This window comes from Pongo abelii, chromosome Y (assembly GCF_028885655.2).
Source record: "Pongo abelii isolate AG06213 chromosome Y, NHGRI_mPonAbe1-v2.0_pri, whole genome shotgun sequence".
NCBI lineage: Eukaryota > Metazoa > Chordata > Mammalia > Primates > Hominidae > Pongo > Pongo abelii.
In genome coordinates this window covers 51,559,032-51,577,047 of record NC_072009.2, presented here as the reverse complement: position 1 = coordinate 51,577,047, position 18,016 = coordinate 51,559,032, and positions in this window count along the sequence as shown.

Sequence of the window (18,016 nt, the reverse complement as noted above, 5' to 3'; positions counted from 1 at the left end):
CCAGCTTAAGTGACAGAGTGAGAATCCATTAAATAAAAAAGGTGAGTAGGAGTGCAATTCCAAACTACTTACATTCATATCTGCAGCTTGTCCTCTATTTGCATTCACATCTGCTCCTTGTTCTCAGTTTTTGTTTGTTTGTTTTTGTTATTTGTGTTTTCTTTTTTTAATTTCTGAAGAGTAAAGAAAGCTCTGGGCAAGTGCCAGGTAAAATCCGATAGATTGCCTGCCATTCTTACAAAGCTTAGGAGAAAGGGATGTTGGGAGACACATTGGCCATCTCCTTTCACCCTCCACTGTTGAAAATTTTGCCTCTGTGCCAACTATTTTCTTTCACAGAGGATCCAGCTGTCACATAGGACTGAAAGGATATCTAAGTTAATTGAAGATTTCTGGATAAGACTATATCACGGTGTTATGTGAAGGCCTCAAAACTAACTCCAGTTTCTGACAGTCTATCAGAGTGTTGCCTCCGAAAATTTCAGGCTTTTCTGTGGCATTTTACTTATTTATTTTTTGTCATTGTGTGGCTAATGTCCATCCTGTTTCTTCTTTGTATGCAATGTTGCGATCTGGAGATGTAAGCTCACTGGTAAAAGTCAGTCATTAGAAATATAATTCAAAGAGTTGCTATTTTGTGATTTTTTTTCTTTCAAATGGGAAGAATTCAAAATTGTGATCTAAAAATTTTTATTTGATAAGGATCTTTTTGTCCACCGATGATAGATATTCACATCACTGTAGAGAATGGCATACATTCAAAGAAAATTTCTCTTTCGGCTGGTTATTTCTCTTTAAAAACCTCCACACAACCATACATATCTAAAGAGTTTCTTTGTGAGACACATCTTTTTTCTGCAGAGACACATACTGTGGGGACAGGTGATAGAGCATTAACCTTCTTTTTCTAACTTTTGAGTATATAAACCTGGGATTCAGCATTTTCATGGAGCATTTTAGATCTTAAAATGCAACCTAGTGAAATGAGTTTTTTCTCTGTGGGGAAGCCTTGCCAGTACTTTGCACAAAACCCTTGGTTTTTTAACTCCTCTCTCTCCTATATCTCTCTAACAATAATAAGACTCTGTGCCCTATCAGTAAACAGAAAATTTCCACTTTCAATAATCAGAAAGAAGGTGCCTTTGAGAGACACATTTTAGTTAAGTACTGTCTAATGAAAGCCAGCCATACAAGTTTTACTTGTTTCGAGGCACACCTTCTTCCTCCAGCAGCACTGACATTTAAACTAACAGAGAATTTTATGTTTCAAAGTCAATCAATCTTATTTCCTGCAATTTCAATATTTTTTCTAAGCCTTAGCAAGGGAAGCCACAAATAGCATTAAAATTCTTACTCTATACAAGTGTCTTGCTTGAATCCAATGACTATACCATCTTTTTTTTAGGTTCCCAAGTTACTTTGGTTATCTTCTGGGTTGAGTAGGCTTAAGAAATCAACCAGGAGTCACCAGTGGAGAGCTAAAGCCTGTGCAGGTAAACGTTACTTGTCCTGGTCTCTAGCTCCTCCGGAACTGTGGGTGAAGGTTTTAGCTTGCATCCATGGAGGACAACTATGTCAGTCACCAGACTCAGAAAAGACAAGAGGAATGCAAAAACAAGGAATATCCTATCTTTCTATTCAGTCAGGGCTATTTCAAAAGGGGAAAAATATAATAGGAAGGGTTTTTTCTATGTTTCTTTAGAAACTTCACAAACTATCTGCAGTGTGCACCTCTCTAGATTACTGTCTGAAACACAGAAGTTTCATTGGCTGTGAGACTCTGAAAAAAGAAAGTGGCTTATTTATGTATTTATTGCTCAAGGGCATGACAGCCCTAACAACTCCAGGACAGACATGCCTAGCTGTCTGAGGGAAGTGTTCGTTTTAGTACTATTCAACAGATATATCTTTTCTTCAGATGGCAAAGAAATGAGTTTGATTTTTTCTTTTTTTATTCAACCTTCCTTTGACTGGGAGAAAACCCAGATCTTTCTAAGCACGGTAAAACTGACTCTGCCCTCTTGGCAGTCATAACAGGCACGTTTCAAAGAGATAATTCATTAAGTCAGAGACAAACCCCTGAGGAACACTCAAATATGTCTTCTAAATGCCATACATGCCACCCTCATTTAGAACCTCCAATAGCCTTTTCATCAGCTTGTCTTCTTGTGCCACTAAAGAAACCCCAAACTCACTCTTGCCCCTGCAGAAAATACTCCACAGATGTGATGCTAGTATAGTAGAAATTTTCTTCTCATTGTAGGGACTTAGATAAAAAAATGAAAAACATAAGCAAATGTCCCCTGATGACCCCAGTGGACATACAGAGATATTTCAAAATCTAACTCAAGTGCTTAATCGTACCTGAATTGATGATACATTACTCCTAAACCAAACCCTAACTGTTGCCATAAAGCACGCAGCTTTACAGAGAGCAGAGTTATCTGTGGATGAACCACATGTCTTTTACAAAATCTTGAAAAAGGGAGGCTGAAAAGGAAAAAAAAAGTTGAACTGATAACAGAATTCTTATTCATAATAGGAAAGGATAGACTGCTGATAACTCAGTTGGAGTCTTATTGATCCTATAGCAGAGTGAAAAAAAATTAGTGAGCCTACTGGAAGGCTTATTAGTGAACAGTACAAAACTTCATAACTGCTCTAAACTATTCATAATAGGTTAAAAACACATAAAAATTATAGAGGCTTTTTTAAAATCCTGAGAGAGGCTTTAGTGAAACACATGTTCCTACCTCCCTATTGAGTTAAGATAAAGTTAATCTTAAGAGAAAAGTTTATTACTCAAACAGACCCTGACATCAAAAGAAAACAGCAAAAATATGTCACAGGTTCAGATAATATTGTTCTTTTAACAATGCACCAGGATGTAACAGCCTTTCTTTCATTTCAGATAACACTAAGAGTCTTTTCTTTTACATTTAAGAAAATTAAGGATTGTAGACAAAGGAAACTGTTTGGAGCAAAAGTTTGAATAAGTGGCAAAAGAAGCTCTCTGCCAGCAGAGATAGAAGCTTGAATAAGTTGTCCACTGGGGTTTAAGGTTTTTATGGCCTAAAAAATAAAGATATGTACTTAGTTTGCAAGCTGTCTTGGAGAATGTGTGACTTAGCTTTGCCCAGGCCCGGGACCTATTAGAAAGCTTAACCCAGGCACTTTGCCTGGGACCAGTCAGAAGTAGTAATTTGCAAAGACTGCTTAGCTTGGCACAGGACCTAAAGTAAAAGCTTGTCCTGGGATGCTGGCTCAGGAATAATCACAGACTGAAATGATGATTCATATGGGTTGAGCAACCAGTCAAATACAAAAAGAAATATTTCAGGCATTACCCACTAGATCTCACTGGGTTTATGCCCCCCAAAAAAAAAAACAAACAAAAAAAACTTTATTTTCGGAAAGCCCTCTGAGTATACAGAAAACAGCCTGCCTATGCCAGGCATTGGTTCCCCCATCTGAATGAGTGAGAGGTTCGTACAAGATTTTATCTGAATGGACTGAAAGTTCTGTTATTTCTGTTGCTGCAGCCATGCTATCAGGCACAACTTTCTGTGTTAGATCCCTTACTGGTGCCTACACTTTTTTTTGGTCTGATTATTATGTTGGAGTCAGGCCCTTACCTGTTGATTGGGGGTCTTCCAGAAACCACTTCCTTGCTGTTTTCATATGGAAAGGTAGCTAAGTTGTCTTTGTCTTCCCTCAGAAATGAAAACTCTAACTTCTCTTAGGAGATTGGGTATTGGTCTTTCCGGATGCTTTCTGCTGGAGAAGAATGTTGTGTAGAAAACAGTAGGTAGGATTCTACTGAGGGTTGGTTTAAGTATTTGTAGAAGAAAGACATGTTAATGCATGGTTTAATTTGCATTACATTTTAAGGTGTGATAGACTTAAGGCAAAAAAAGGAAACCAGCTTTGATTATTAGAAAAAGCATATCACAACTAGACAAGGTGAGTAAGAAAAGCTGAAATACTTCAAGGCTGCTAACATGCCCGTATAATTGTGGCTATATTTATACCTGTTAAGATTTTGTTACATGAGACTTGGGTTTATTTAGCTTTCTTGATTTGATCCTTCAAAGCAAAAATTCTGTTACAGGAACCATATTTTCTTCTGTTATCTGAGAACATTTGTGGAATGCATTCCCAGAATTAGAATATTGTTCTAGATTTCTCTATTCCCCATATCTTACTGTTTTCCAAGAACTGTAGCTGGACCTCACCAGCTACAGTTTTTGGTGGACAGAAAAAAATAAATAAATAAAAAGGGTTAATTAAAATTGTAAGAAAATCTTAAAAACAACTTATGAAGTGAGAAATTGGTGATAGGGGTGTGACAGACTTTGAGACACATATCTTTTTTCTAGTCCTAATTTTTGTTAAGAATGAATCATGATAAACTTTAGTCATTGGCAAAACAGACTTTTCTTACACTTAGCCAGACAACTTTTGTACAGTGCTGTGAGAAATACCTTTACATGGGCTTTCCTCATGGGCTTTTATGAATCTCTATTCTACAAGGAATCTTAAATAGGACATTATAAAGCTGAGTCCAGCCATAGGTTTCACCCTTAGATATATATTATTTGGAAAAACTCCTCGGTTTTTTGAGATTCCAAGGGCGTGTGGTTCCTAGGCCTGATAGGAAGTGGCATTTTTTTTCTTACCACAGATTAGAAAACATGTATTGGGACTGTGTAAACGAAGTATAAGGCCGGGTTTCTTAGAGGGCTTTTATTGGTTCCAATAGTCAGATGTAAGTCATTAAAGAAGGCACACGCTTCCAGTCAAAGCCTTAGAAAATCAACAAGCTTATTCTATTGGGTTATGTTGCAAATGAAAATACATTTTTTGTTGCACTGATTAAAACAATTATATTGTTGTAAATTAAGAATAATCACACACACCTTCCGAAATGTAGAGGAACTAGGCATAGGGGAAAAAAGTGTGTTCCAAGTTTTTTTAACAGGTGTATACCAAATGACAGCGTTAAAGCTGTAACTAGTTTAAAAGAAAGTGCACTTGACTTCAAAAAACAAAACAAGGATTAGAAATGTTCTATAATAAAGGTAAAGAGATTGCTTCATTCTTCTGTTAGATTAGTCTATTTTAACTTTTGTCCTACTTGATATTTATAAGCGTTTTAGCTATTCCTAAGTTCTGTAAAGTTTCCTGTTATAAAAAAACCTATAGTGAGAACAGCTGGTAAAGCTCTACAGCTAATTTTAAGCCATTATTCTTGATGAAGATTTAATGTCTGTAAATGACAAAATGTCTAGTGTGGTTTGAAACAGAATAGGCAAAGACATTTGGTTACTTCTGTGATTTACAACAGCTTAACATAATCACCTTAATTAAAATTGATAGCACATATTCAGATATTAAGAACATGAAAAACCCAATGTGGTTTTGAGACCTGTGTTAATATTACTCACTAAAATATATTCTGAAAAAATAAAATATTACCATCAAAATCACATGTGTTTAAATATGTTTTATAAAACAGTTTAATTTTTTTTTTTTTTTTTAATGCTCCAGGGGCTCTATGAGGCATCCAAAACACAGGTTTCAGAAAACACATCCTTGAGCTTAAAATTTTATTCTGGGAAGCCTGCCAAATATTTTAGAGGATGAAGACATTTAATGTTATGATATCCAATTCCAGATTTCCACAAATCATTGTTTTAGCCAAAATACCGTTGGTAGAAATGTTTGAAAGGGCAGAAATATTTTCATCAGCCTTCAATATTACATAATAATCTCTTTCAGAATGACAAATTTTCCCCTTGTATTTATATCCCAATATTAACCCTAAGCTTAATGAAAACTTATGTAAAATTATATTTAACCTTAGAAGATTGACAAAGAGGTGAGATTTTCACAAACTTATTACAACGTTTTAACAACTTTCTAAAAATTTGCTAAAGAGAAGATTAATGTTTCAAGAAATTTTTGTTGTGTTTTCACTTCAATGCTTAATGGCAGAAAAAATCATAACACCCTTTCCAATCTAGTGCCTGGGTGCGCAGAGTTTTCTTCTGCAAGATTAATTTTTTTAAAGCTATTTTCACAATTTGAGTAAACAGTTAGCTTTATTTTAGTTAACTAAAGAAAATCCTTTACCTCTAGGCAAAACGTACATTTCCATGTCTTTCTAGAATTTATTTTCACTACAAGCAACTTTTACTCTTCTACCACACCTGGAGATTAAATTTATATACAGTATTCTCAATTGCACGTTATAATAATAGCTTTTAACAATGAAAAACTTCAGGGCAGCCAGAGAGAAAGGTCGGGTTACCCACAAGGGGAAAGCCATCAGACTAACAGTGGATCTGTCGGCAGAAACTCTACAAGCCAGAAGAGAGTGGGGGCCAATTTTCAACATTCATAAACGAAAGAATTTTCAAACCAGAATTTCATATCCAGCCAAACTAAATTTCATAGGTGAAGGAGAAATAAAATACTTTACAGACAAGCAAATGCTGAGAGATTTTGTCACCACCAGGCCTGCCCTAAAAGAGCTCCTGAAGGAAACACTAAACATGGAAAGGAACAACCGGCACCAGCCACTACAAAATCATGCCAAACTGTAAAGACCATCGAGGCTAGGAAGAAACTGCATCAACTAATGAGCAAAATAACCAGCTAACATCATAATGACAGGATCAAATTCACACATAACAATATTAAGCTTCTATGTAAATGGACTAAATGCTCCAATTAAAAGACGCAGACTGGCAAATTGGATAAAGAATCCAGACACATCAGTGTGCTGTATTCAGAAAACCCATCTCACGTGCAGAGACACACATAGGCTCAAAATAAAATGATGGGGGAAGATCTACCAAGCAAATGGAAAACAAAAAAAGGCAGGGGTGGCAATCCTAGCTGCTGATAAGACAGAAGTAAAACCAACAAAGATCAAAAGAGACAAAGAAGGCCATTACATAACGGAAAGGGATCAATTCCACAAGAAGAGCTAACAATCCTAAATATATATGCACCCAATACAGGAGCACCCAGTTTCATAAAGCATTTGCTGAGTGACCTACAAAGTGACTTAGACTCCCACACAATAATAATGGGAGACTTTAACACCCCACTGTCAATGTTAGGCAGATCAACAAGACAGAAAGTTAACAAGGATACCCAGTAATTGAACTCAGCTCTGCACCAAGCAGACCTAATAGACATCTACAGTACTCCCCAATCCAAAACAGGAGAATATATATTTTTTCAGCACCACACCACACCTATTCCAAAACTGACCACTTAGTTGGAAGTAAAGATCTCCTCAGCAAACGTAAAAGAACAGAAATTATAACAAACTGTCTCTCAGACCACTGTGCAATCAAACTAGAACTCAGGATTAAGAAACTCACTCAAAACCACTCAACTACATGAAAACTAAACAACCTGCTCCTGAATGACTACTGGGTACATAACAAAATGGAGGCAGAAATAAAGATGTTCTTTTGAAACCAATGAGACAAAGACACAGCATACCAGAATCTCTGGGACACATTCAAAGCAGTGTGTAGAGGGAAACGTATAGCACTGAATTGTCCACAAGAGAAAGCAGGAAAGATCCAAAATTGACACCCTAACATCACAATTAAAAGAACTAGAAAAGCAAGAGCAAACACATTCAAAAGCTAGCAGAAGGCAAGAAATAACTAAAATCAGAGCAGAACTGTGGGAAATAGAGACACAAAAAATCCTTCAAAAAACTAATGAATCCAGGAGCTGGTTTTTTTGAAAGGATCAACACAATTCATAGACCGCTAGCAAGACGAATAAAGATGAAAAAAGAGAAGAATCAAATAGACGCAATAAAAAATAATAAAGGGGATAGCACCACCAATCCCACAGAAATACAAACGACCATCAGAGAATACTACAAAGACCTCTACGCAAATAAACTAGAAAATCTAGAAGAAATGGATAAATTCCTTGAAACATACACCCTCCAAAAACTAAAACAGGAAGAAGTCGAATCTCTGAATACACCAATAACAGGCTCTGAAATTGTGGCAATAATCAACAGTTTACCAATCAAAAAGAGTCCAGGACCAGACGGATTCACAGCCGAATTTTACCACAGGTACATGAGGAACTGGTACCATTCCTTCTGAAACTATTCCAATCAATAGAAAAGAGTGAGTTCTCCCTACCACATTTGATGAGGCCAGCATCATCCTGGTACCAAAGCCTGGCAGAGACACAACCAAAAAAGAGAATTTTAGACAAATATCCTTGATGAAGATTGATGCAAAAATCCTCAATAAAATACTGGCAAACCGAATCCAGCAGCACATCAAAAAGCTTATCCACCATGATCCAGTGGGCTTCATCCCTGCCATGCAAGGCTGGTTCAACATATGCAAATCAATAAATTTAATCCAGCATATAAACAGAACCAAAGACAAAAACCACATGATTATCTCAATAGATGCAGCAAAGGCTTTTGACAAAATTCAACAACACTTCATTTTAAAAATGTTCAATAAATTAGGTATTGATAGGACATATCTCAAAATACTAAGAGATATCTATGACAAACCCAAAGCCAGTATCATACTGAATGGGCAAAAACTGGAAGCATTCCCTTTGAAAACTGACACAAAGTCAATTTTGTCAGCACCGCACCACACCTATTCCAAAATTGACCATGTAGTTGGAAGTAAAGTGGATGCCCTCCCTCACCACTCCTATTCAACATAGTGTTGGAAGTTCTGGCCAGGGCCATTAGTCAGGAGAAGGAAATAAAGGGTATTCAATTAGGAAAAGAAGTCAAATTGTCTCTGTTTGCAGATGACATGATTGTATATCTAGAAAACCCCATTGTCTCAGCCCAAAATCTCCTTAACCGGGTGAGCAACTTCAGCAAAGTCTCAGGATACAAAATCAATGTAAAAAATCACAAGCATTCTTAAACACCAATAACACACAAACAGAGAGCCAAATCATGAGTGAACTCCCATTCACAATTGCTTCAAAGAGAATAAAATACCTAGGAATCCGACTTACAAGGGACGTGAAGGACCTCTTCAAGGAGAACTACAAACCAATGCTCAATGAAATAAAAGAGGATACAAACAAATGGAAGAACATTCCATGTTCATAGGTAGGAAGAGTAAATATCATGAAAATGGCCATACTGCCCAAGGTATTTTATAGATTCAATGCCATCCCCATCAAGCTACCAATGACTTTCTTCACAGAATTGGAAAAAACTACTTTAAAGTTCACATGGAACCATAAAACAGCCCACATTGGCAAGCCAATCCTAAGCCAAAAGAACTAAACTGGAGGCATCAAGCTACCGGATTTCAAACTATACTACAAGGCTACAGTAACCAAAACAGCATGGTACTAGTACCAAAACAGAGATATAGATCAATGGAACAAAAGAGAACACTCAGAAATAATGCTGCATATTTACAATTATCTGATCTTTGACAAACCTGAGAAAAGCAAGCAATGGGGAAATGATTTCCTATTTAATCAATGGTGCTGGGAAAACTGGTGAGACATATATAGAAAGCTGAAACCCGATCCCTTCCTTACACCTTATACAAAAATTAATTCAAAATGGATTACAGACTTAAACGTTAGACCAAAACCCATAAAAACCTTAGAAGAGAACCTAGACATTACCATTCAGGACATAGGCATGGGTAAGGACTTCATGTCTAAAACACCAAAAGCAATGGCAACAAAAGCCAAAATTGACAAATGGGATCTAATTAAACTAAAGAGCTTCTGCACAGCAAAAGAAACTACCATCAGAGTGAACAGGCAACCTACAGTATGGGAGTAAATTTTCACAACCTACTCACCTGACAAAGGGCTAATATCCAGAATCTACAATGAACCCAAACAAATTTACAAGAAGAAAACAAACAACCCCATCAAAAAGTGGGCAAAGGATATGAACAGACACTTCTCAAGAGAAGACATTTATGCAGCCAAAAGACACATGAAAAAATGCTCCTCATCACTGGCCATCAGATAAATAGAAATCAAAACACGAGTTAGAATGGCAATCATTAAAAAGTCAGGAAACAACAGGTGCTGGAGAGGATGTGGAGAAATAGGAACACTTTTACACTGTTGGTGGGACTGTAAACTAGTTCAACCCTCGTGGAAGTCAGTGCGGTGATTCATCAGGGATGTAGAACTAGAAATACCATTCGACCCAGCCATCCCATTACAGGGTATATACCCAAAGGACTATAAATCACGCTGCTATGAAGACACATGCACACGTATATTTATTGTGGCAGTATTCACAATAGCAAAGATTTGGAACCAACCCAAATGTCCAACAATGATAGACTGGATAAAGAATATGTGGCACATATACACCATGGAATACTATTCAGCCATAAAAAATGATGAGTTCATGTCCTTTGTAGGGACATGGATGAAATTGGAAATGATCATTCTCTGTAAACTATTGCAAGAACGAAAAACCAAACACTGCATATTCTCATTCATAGGTGGGTATTGAACAATGAGAACACATGGACACAGGAAGGGGAACATCACACTCTGGTGGCTATTGTGGGGTGGGGGGAGTGGGTGCGATAGCATTAGGAGATATACTTCATGCTAAATGATGAGTTAATGGGTGCAGCACTCCAGCATGGCACATGTATACATATGTAACTAACCTGCACATTGTGCACATGTACCCTAAGTCTTAAAGTATAACAATAATAATAATAATAAAATTAATAACTTGAATGTAAAACGTGATGAGTTTATAAAACTACGGTCTGGGTGCAGGTAAAGTATGATTTATTACAGCATTGTTAAAGGAGTGATTATTTTTATACATCTTCAGGTCTTAGGTGGTTTTTGTTTTTTGTAAGTTAAAGTCACATGAACTGAAAAGTGCAGCAGCCTTCATTTCTTTGGAAGCAAAATATTTAGTTCCACTAACTATTCTTCACTAAGTTAATTAATTAGATTTTTAAAATATATACATAACACATATGTAACCACACAGAAAACAGAAGTTCCAGAAGTTATAAAATTTTATTTTACCAATTTTGCAATTGGATGATTGACCTCTTGCTGATGCCCTTTAAGAACTCGGATACAAATAGTTTCCAGGGCCTAATAAAAAAGCCTCAGTGATGCTGGGCATAGTGACACACAGCTGTAATCACAGCACTTTAGGAGGCCCATGTTTGGGGAACAAGAAGTCAAGAGATCATGGCCAACGTGGTGAAACCCCATCTCTACTACAAATACAGAAATTAGCTGGGCGTGTTGGTGGGCACTTTTAGTCTCATCTAATTTGGGGCTGAGGCAGGAGAATCATTTGAACCTAGGAGGCAGAGGTTGCAATGATTTGATGGTGTACCGCTGCACTCCAGCCTGGTGACAGAGTGAGACCACGTCTCCAAAAAAAAATCAGAGCTGTAAGGAAGAGTCAGGCTTTCATTTTCGGAGGTATTATTCACTTCTAATTCCAAGAGCTACATAAGAAATGCAGATATCTCATAAAAGACGATGGGTGGTGCCTTTTCTGTTGGCCTCAAGATGTCCCTCATCATCAGCTTTTATCCAAGAACCTTTCATGCATGCATGCACCAAATGTGTCAAGAGAGAGTGGAGAAAGGTAATTTAGTAGATTGAAAGAAAAAACTTTTTCAAGGAAACAAGATTTATGAGGAGACAAACATGAACGTCTTCAATATACATATAGCATCAATCTCCATTTTTAATTAAGCTGATTGCCTTCTAAGAGTGTTTTCATTAATTTAACTGTACAGAGAATATCAACAGAAGTGTTTATTATTTATTTCACTGGTTTACACCCCTATATGTATGCAATCATGTTCAGAAGCTCAAATTTCCCCTGATAGAATGCCGTTGGGTTCAGGCAAGTACAGGCTTTCAAATGGTCTGCAGATCCTTCAGCAGCAAAGCTTGATATTTAAGGAGGTGACTGTCAGTTCACAAGGGACTTTTCTAAGGAAACACAGTACTGCTATACTGGGTGGTGTAGAAACAGATATGTTATTTTCATGGTTAACCTGATGGTTTCTGGCACCAACAATGTCACTGAGGCAGCTGCTCAGAGGTGTGTTACCCGTTTCTTTTTAGAAACCAAGCTGAGTTTCTTTCTTAGTTACACCACTGGATGTTGAGCTGGACCTCAAGCCTCATCCATAATTTCTACGTCTGTTTTCTCTATATCTGATATACGGAGATTAAATGTCTTTACTATGAATAAACCGAGGGCTTCTGCCTTAAGTAAGATTTGTTTAACTGGTTAAATTTTTTTGAGTATTAGGTTCTTAAGTTAACCAGTGAGTTTTATCTGCCTTAGTTTCTTCTATGAGGTGGTATTAAAGATGAGCTACTTCTCCGTACTGAGGTACCTGCCATCTGAAAAATCAAATAATGCCCAAGAATATTCTTAACTGTTAAGAAAAATTGGCTGAATTGTTTCATGACCCTGTACGTTGTTATCTTCTGATAAGACCAGACCCAGGTACTGTACTGAAGTCTCAGAGAGCTGAGCTTTAGATTTTGAGACCCAATATTCTTTTTTTTTAAATTTTTTGCCAGATAGTTTAGCAGTGCATTAGTGTGTTCCCAGGAAGCCCATCACAATTTTGCTATTATTTACATCTCACCAGTACACAAACACATAAGAGTCTCTACATATCTAAGGTAATACTGGGGGTTTATTTTGTATGTTTCAGAAGAATAAAGATCCCAGACACATTTTCAAAGACTACAGAGCACTGAGGTTGAAGAGAAAGTTTAATAAGTGAAATGAAAAAGCTCGATGCCAGCAGTGATGTGGTCAAAATGGGTTAACCAATATGAAAGTTGGATTTAGCGTTTTTGTGTGTTTTGAATGGTAAGAAATGCACTTAGTCTGTGGGCTGTCTTAAAAAATGTGTGACGTAGTTCGACCTGGCACCTTAGATCCTAGCCCAATCAGAAAGCTTAGCCTGAGACCTCGACCCAGTACCTATTAGTGGCTAAAGTGAATATTCATAGGGGCTACTCAGCTTAGCCAACAACCTTTCAGAAGCTGAAGTGAATCTGTGGCCTAAGATTTTGTCCAGAACTGATCTGAGGCTGAACTAATGATTCATAGAGGTAGGGTTCACAATCCAGGAAGAAAAGAAAATTGTTCCCTGGAAGGCACTTGCTCCCACTCTCCCACTCTCTTTATGTTCACCAAAGGAAAAGAAATATTTCTGGAAGTCCACTGATTATAAAATGGACAAATGCATTTCTATTTCAGGCCTTGTTTTCCCATTTGAGTAAGCTTGAAGTTTCTGCAAGTTTCTGAGTGAGCTGGAGGTCCTTCTATCTGTGTAGCTGGAGTCAGGTCTTCAGACACAACTTTCTGTTCTAGTTCATTTATTGGTGCCTGCTGCTTGAATGTTTTTTTACAGGCTGCTTTTTATCTTATGTGGAAACGAGGCATTGATCAGTGGGCCGAGAAGTTTCTGGGGACACTTCTCTTTCTGTCTATAGAAGGCAAGCTAGCTAACTCTCTTCACTATTGGAGGAGGAGAGCTCTGAATTGGAGAGAAGAACGGAGAAACAGTCTGTAGAATTTAGAAAAATGTTGTTGTTGTTGTTTAATTTCCATTTTGCCTCCACAATTACTTGAATCCTGTAGATCACAATGGCCGTTAGGACTGGGGAACCATTATTCCTGCTGAACAATCCGGGAAATATACACTGGACCAGGTGACCTAAGTCTCTGGGAACACTCCTACTTTCACTGGTCTCCCTCATAGTCTGGACAAAGTTGAGATATATTCTTTTTCGGCCTGAGCAATTCATTTGAAAGTGCCCTAGCTTGTCACACTAGTAGAAATCAGCAGGTGCATCTTGGAGATTCTGGATCTTGTAGGCCTCTGAAGCGGCCAGTAATGCCTTTCTCATTCTCTTGTGACTCCCTTCTACTTTCTAGGTCTCCTCTTTCCAGTTCTTGTTTTAAAAGACCAAAAAAGCCACCCTACAAGGTTTTTCAAAGTGCTATCTGATTCCATGGCCTGCGTCTGTGGTTTTGTTCTGATATTAGAGGATGGCTGAGAAATAAACTACTATTTTAAAATTGTGTATCCCTTGATTGAATTAGGAGATGGAGATGAATGTTTTGCTAAAGCTTCTCTCAGCCTTTCCAAATAACCTGTGAGATATTTTTTCTAGTTTCTGATTTCAAAAAGGACAGTTCAGAGTAATTAACAAGTTTTGTTCTGGTTCTTTTGAAGCCTGCTAATATGCACAGTAGAAAGTGATTTCTTTTCTATTCATCTCTAGGTTTACTAAGGCTTCATTTGGGGTTTTCAAACAGCACTGTTTTTCTTTGTGTTGGAAATAGTAATTCCGACTTTTTGTTACCCATTTTTCATCCTTCACTTCTGTTTATTTTTTGACTGACTATAGGATGTCCGTTGTTCATCTTCAAATTCCTTTGCTCTCTGCAGTGCTGCCTGTTTTTCAGCAGTAGTTAAAATGTGGCTTAAAAGTTGCACTGCATTTCTGCACATAAGATGAGGCTGTTGGTTGAAATGTTGGAAAGCCTGTGTAAGTCTATCAGGTTCATCAGGGAACTGTGTTAAGTCCAGCTTTATGTGTATAAGTTTACTGCAATGAGAAGGAAATTTAAACCTTAGTATCACAGTATTCATTCTGCATTTGTTATAGGGGCAGCAGTAAAGTTGGAGGTTTACCGGGATTGCACAATAAGAGGTGTTTTTATGCAACAATTCTGAGCCCCGGTTAAAGGAGTCAGATAGGGCACTCAGAAATTGCATTTGACAGTTCTCTAGAGATTTGTCTCTTTGACTTTGGAAAATTGTGTACTGTAGACTTACCTCATATGGTTCCCAAAGACCCAGGGGTAATTTTACAGTGTTTACAAAATCTGGAGGTTTTTTGAATAGCAAAAAGACCTAGTTGTCAGCTATTATTGAAATTACGCCTCTTTGAGAATGCTTGTCCTCCTATCAGGAACACGGCCACATGGCCACCTTGTTGCCAGTTGAATATTATTATTATTGTTTATAAATTTAGAGACTCAGGGTCAATGGAGTTCCAGGGCTTCCAAGTGCACTCAAGGGGAGTGCAGTCCACAGATGCTTTGTTGCTATTTAGAAACAGATGCTAAACAAGGTGTCATTCAGATGACTTCCTCCTTTTGGTGTTACCCACGATAAATAGAAAGTGTTAGAGTATCCTTTTTCATCTTTTTCCTTTGTCTCATCTGTGCCCCCAAAACTGCAATAGGTGCTGCTTAGAAATGCAAGCATAGCCTTTACACATAAATCCGGATGAGCTAGTCAGAAGCACTAGCTACACTCACCAGTGAAAGGCTGTAGCTTTCTGCCCTGCTTTTGTCCTAGACCCACTGAACCCCAAAGGCTTGAATGTTACCCCAGAGGTCTTGCAAATGGTATATAGTAATAAAATTTATGCTAGACATTTTAATAGAGGAAGCGTCTTCATACTAACTTTGGCTTTCCTAACCATGTTCCCAGTGAAACATCAGAATCTCCAAGAATGATAAAGACTGACTTTCAAACGTTTTAAACGCAAAATTATTGCAGTGAAGTACAGCTGGCTCAAAACGGTAGAAACTGAATGTCTGAATGGCCCTTCATTAGATGGGGAAAGCAAAGAGGTTAAAATCTGCTCTTTAACACTGTTTTTCTACCAAAAGTTAATAGTGGAGGCTGCCTGTTTAAAGATAGGACATGGGGGCTAATCACTGGTGGCGGAATGTTAATGGGAAAAGAATTTCAAAACTGTAAGTTTTGGGCAATGGATTGAGAAGGATCCAGGTAGGAAATAAATCTCATTTCACTAGGGAGTGATGTAAGGTTAGAAATCCTAGGTTGAAAATTCTGAGACAAAATTCTTTTTATTCAACAGTTAGGGAGAGAGATTTTGGGTTAGATATGTTGTCTCCACTAAATGCCTCCCAACATTCAAAAATTAACTTGTCTCATGGTGTAACTTTTATGTGAAAGAAAATAATATCTTTGTAAAAAATTCCAAATAAAGGAAAGAGTATTTATTTGCAGTTAAATCCCTCCCATACAGTGCCATGATTATCTATTATTGAGGGACAAAAAGGTCCTTTATAGGTAACAATTTATAGTGAAATCTTGAATTCCTCTTGTTTCACAGAAATCCCAAAAACAAACCTTTTTAAATTACACTACTAATTACTAAGACAAGGAGTGACTGTGTTAAGGAAACCTGCATACCTAGGGCTGTAAAAATGCCCACAACACTGCATAGAAAAAAATATGAAAGACATTATAGCTGTGAAAAGAAAAAATGTAAATTCTATAGATAAAAATGGGAAGTCCTTGTGTCAATGGCCTGATGAGTTGTCACAGACCAGAATTACCCTAATGGTAATCAGATAACACTGAGACGTAGCCTCAAGCAGAAACTTTTAGCATACCTAGGACCTCCTCTAAGTCTCATGTCACTGCCAGTCCCTTTATGAAAAAAATAAAAAAGTCTTAAAACAAACAAGATATTTTTTAAATGAATTTGAAAGTTTAAAGTCTGCTTTTACCATTCTGATGAATTATTTTCTTCCCAGCCCATGCAGCAACATATGTGTAATCTCAACAATGCACCAAGATGTAATAGTATCCCTTTGTCTGTAATTATACCCAAAGATCTTTGCCTTAATTAAAAAAAAAGTAAGAAGCTGAGAAACAAAGTTGAGATTAAAGAAAAAAAAAAGCACGACAAGAAAGCTCTCTGTCAATCAAATAAGGACTCAAATGTGTTTCCCACTATGAGGCTGGGGTTCGGGGTTATTACAAACTAGCAAGAGAAAGAAATGCTTTCAGTCAGTGGGCTGCTTTGAAGATCATGCAATTCAGCTTGGCTCAGGGTCTTGGTCTGAGAATAATTAGAAAGCTTAACCCAAGAAACTTGCCTAGAAATAATCAGGAGTTGTTGTCATAATTTATATCTACTGCTCAGCTCATCTCATGATCTATCAGGAGCTGATGTAAAAGTTTGGCTCCAGGATTTGGCCCAGGCTTAATCAGGAACTGAAACAGTAATTTATAAAGGCTGGACTCACAGTCCAAAAAGAAACAAATATGCCAACCCGAACCCACCAGGTCTCACTGTGTTTATGCCAAAAAAATGGACAATAAACTATTTCCTGGGAGCCAACTGATTACACAAAAGACAGTTCCAAACTCTTCAAAATCCTTGGGTGATTCTGAAGGTGGAAGGGAGGAAAGTAGACTTTCTTCTGGAAATTGGAGTGGGTGTCTTTGTTCTGCTTTTCAATCTTGGCTTTCTCTCCTCCCCTAATGTGACAATGATGGATGTGTCAGCAAAAGACCTTTATAGAATATTTTCTCAGCCCCTTAGTTATAGTTGAAACAGCCTTCTATTTAGTCATACCAATTTAATAATTCCTGAAAGTCCCACTTTATTACTAGGTAGAGATATTCTGGTCCATATACAAGCCTCCATATGAATGGCTGCAGGAAAAACTTTTTCTCCACTAAGTGGAAACTAATATTAACTAAGAAGTATGGGATGTCGAGAGAAATGTTGCTGGGCTACAATCACTGTATGCATCTGTATTTACCTTAAGGATTGCACTATCTTTTCTGGCCAGAAGCGTTATTTCCCAAACCAGAAGGTAGAAAAGGGCTAGAAGTCATTATAAATAAGCTGTAAAACAAAGGCCTTTTTAGACCCTGCAACAGTCTTTATGAAACCCCAAATATCAAAGAATGTCATTTCTTAACATGCCCAGAAATCCCATTTACTTGGATCTCAAGAAGCAAAAAGTTTAACCAACTCATAGGTATTGGGGGAACCAACCCCTGATATTTCAACCTCGGTTCTTTTATATTTTCCCTAAGTGTCAGGCAGTCTGAGAAATAAAAGGATAGGTTACAAAAAAAGAGATAAATTTTAAAGCTGTGTGTCCGGGGGAGATGTCACATGTCAGCAG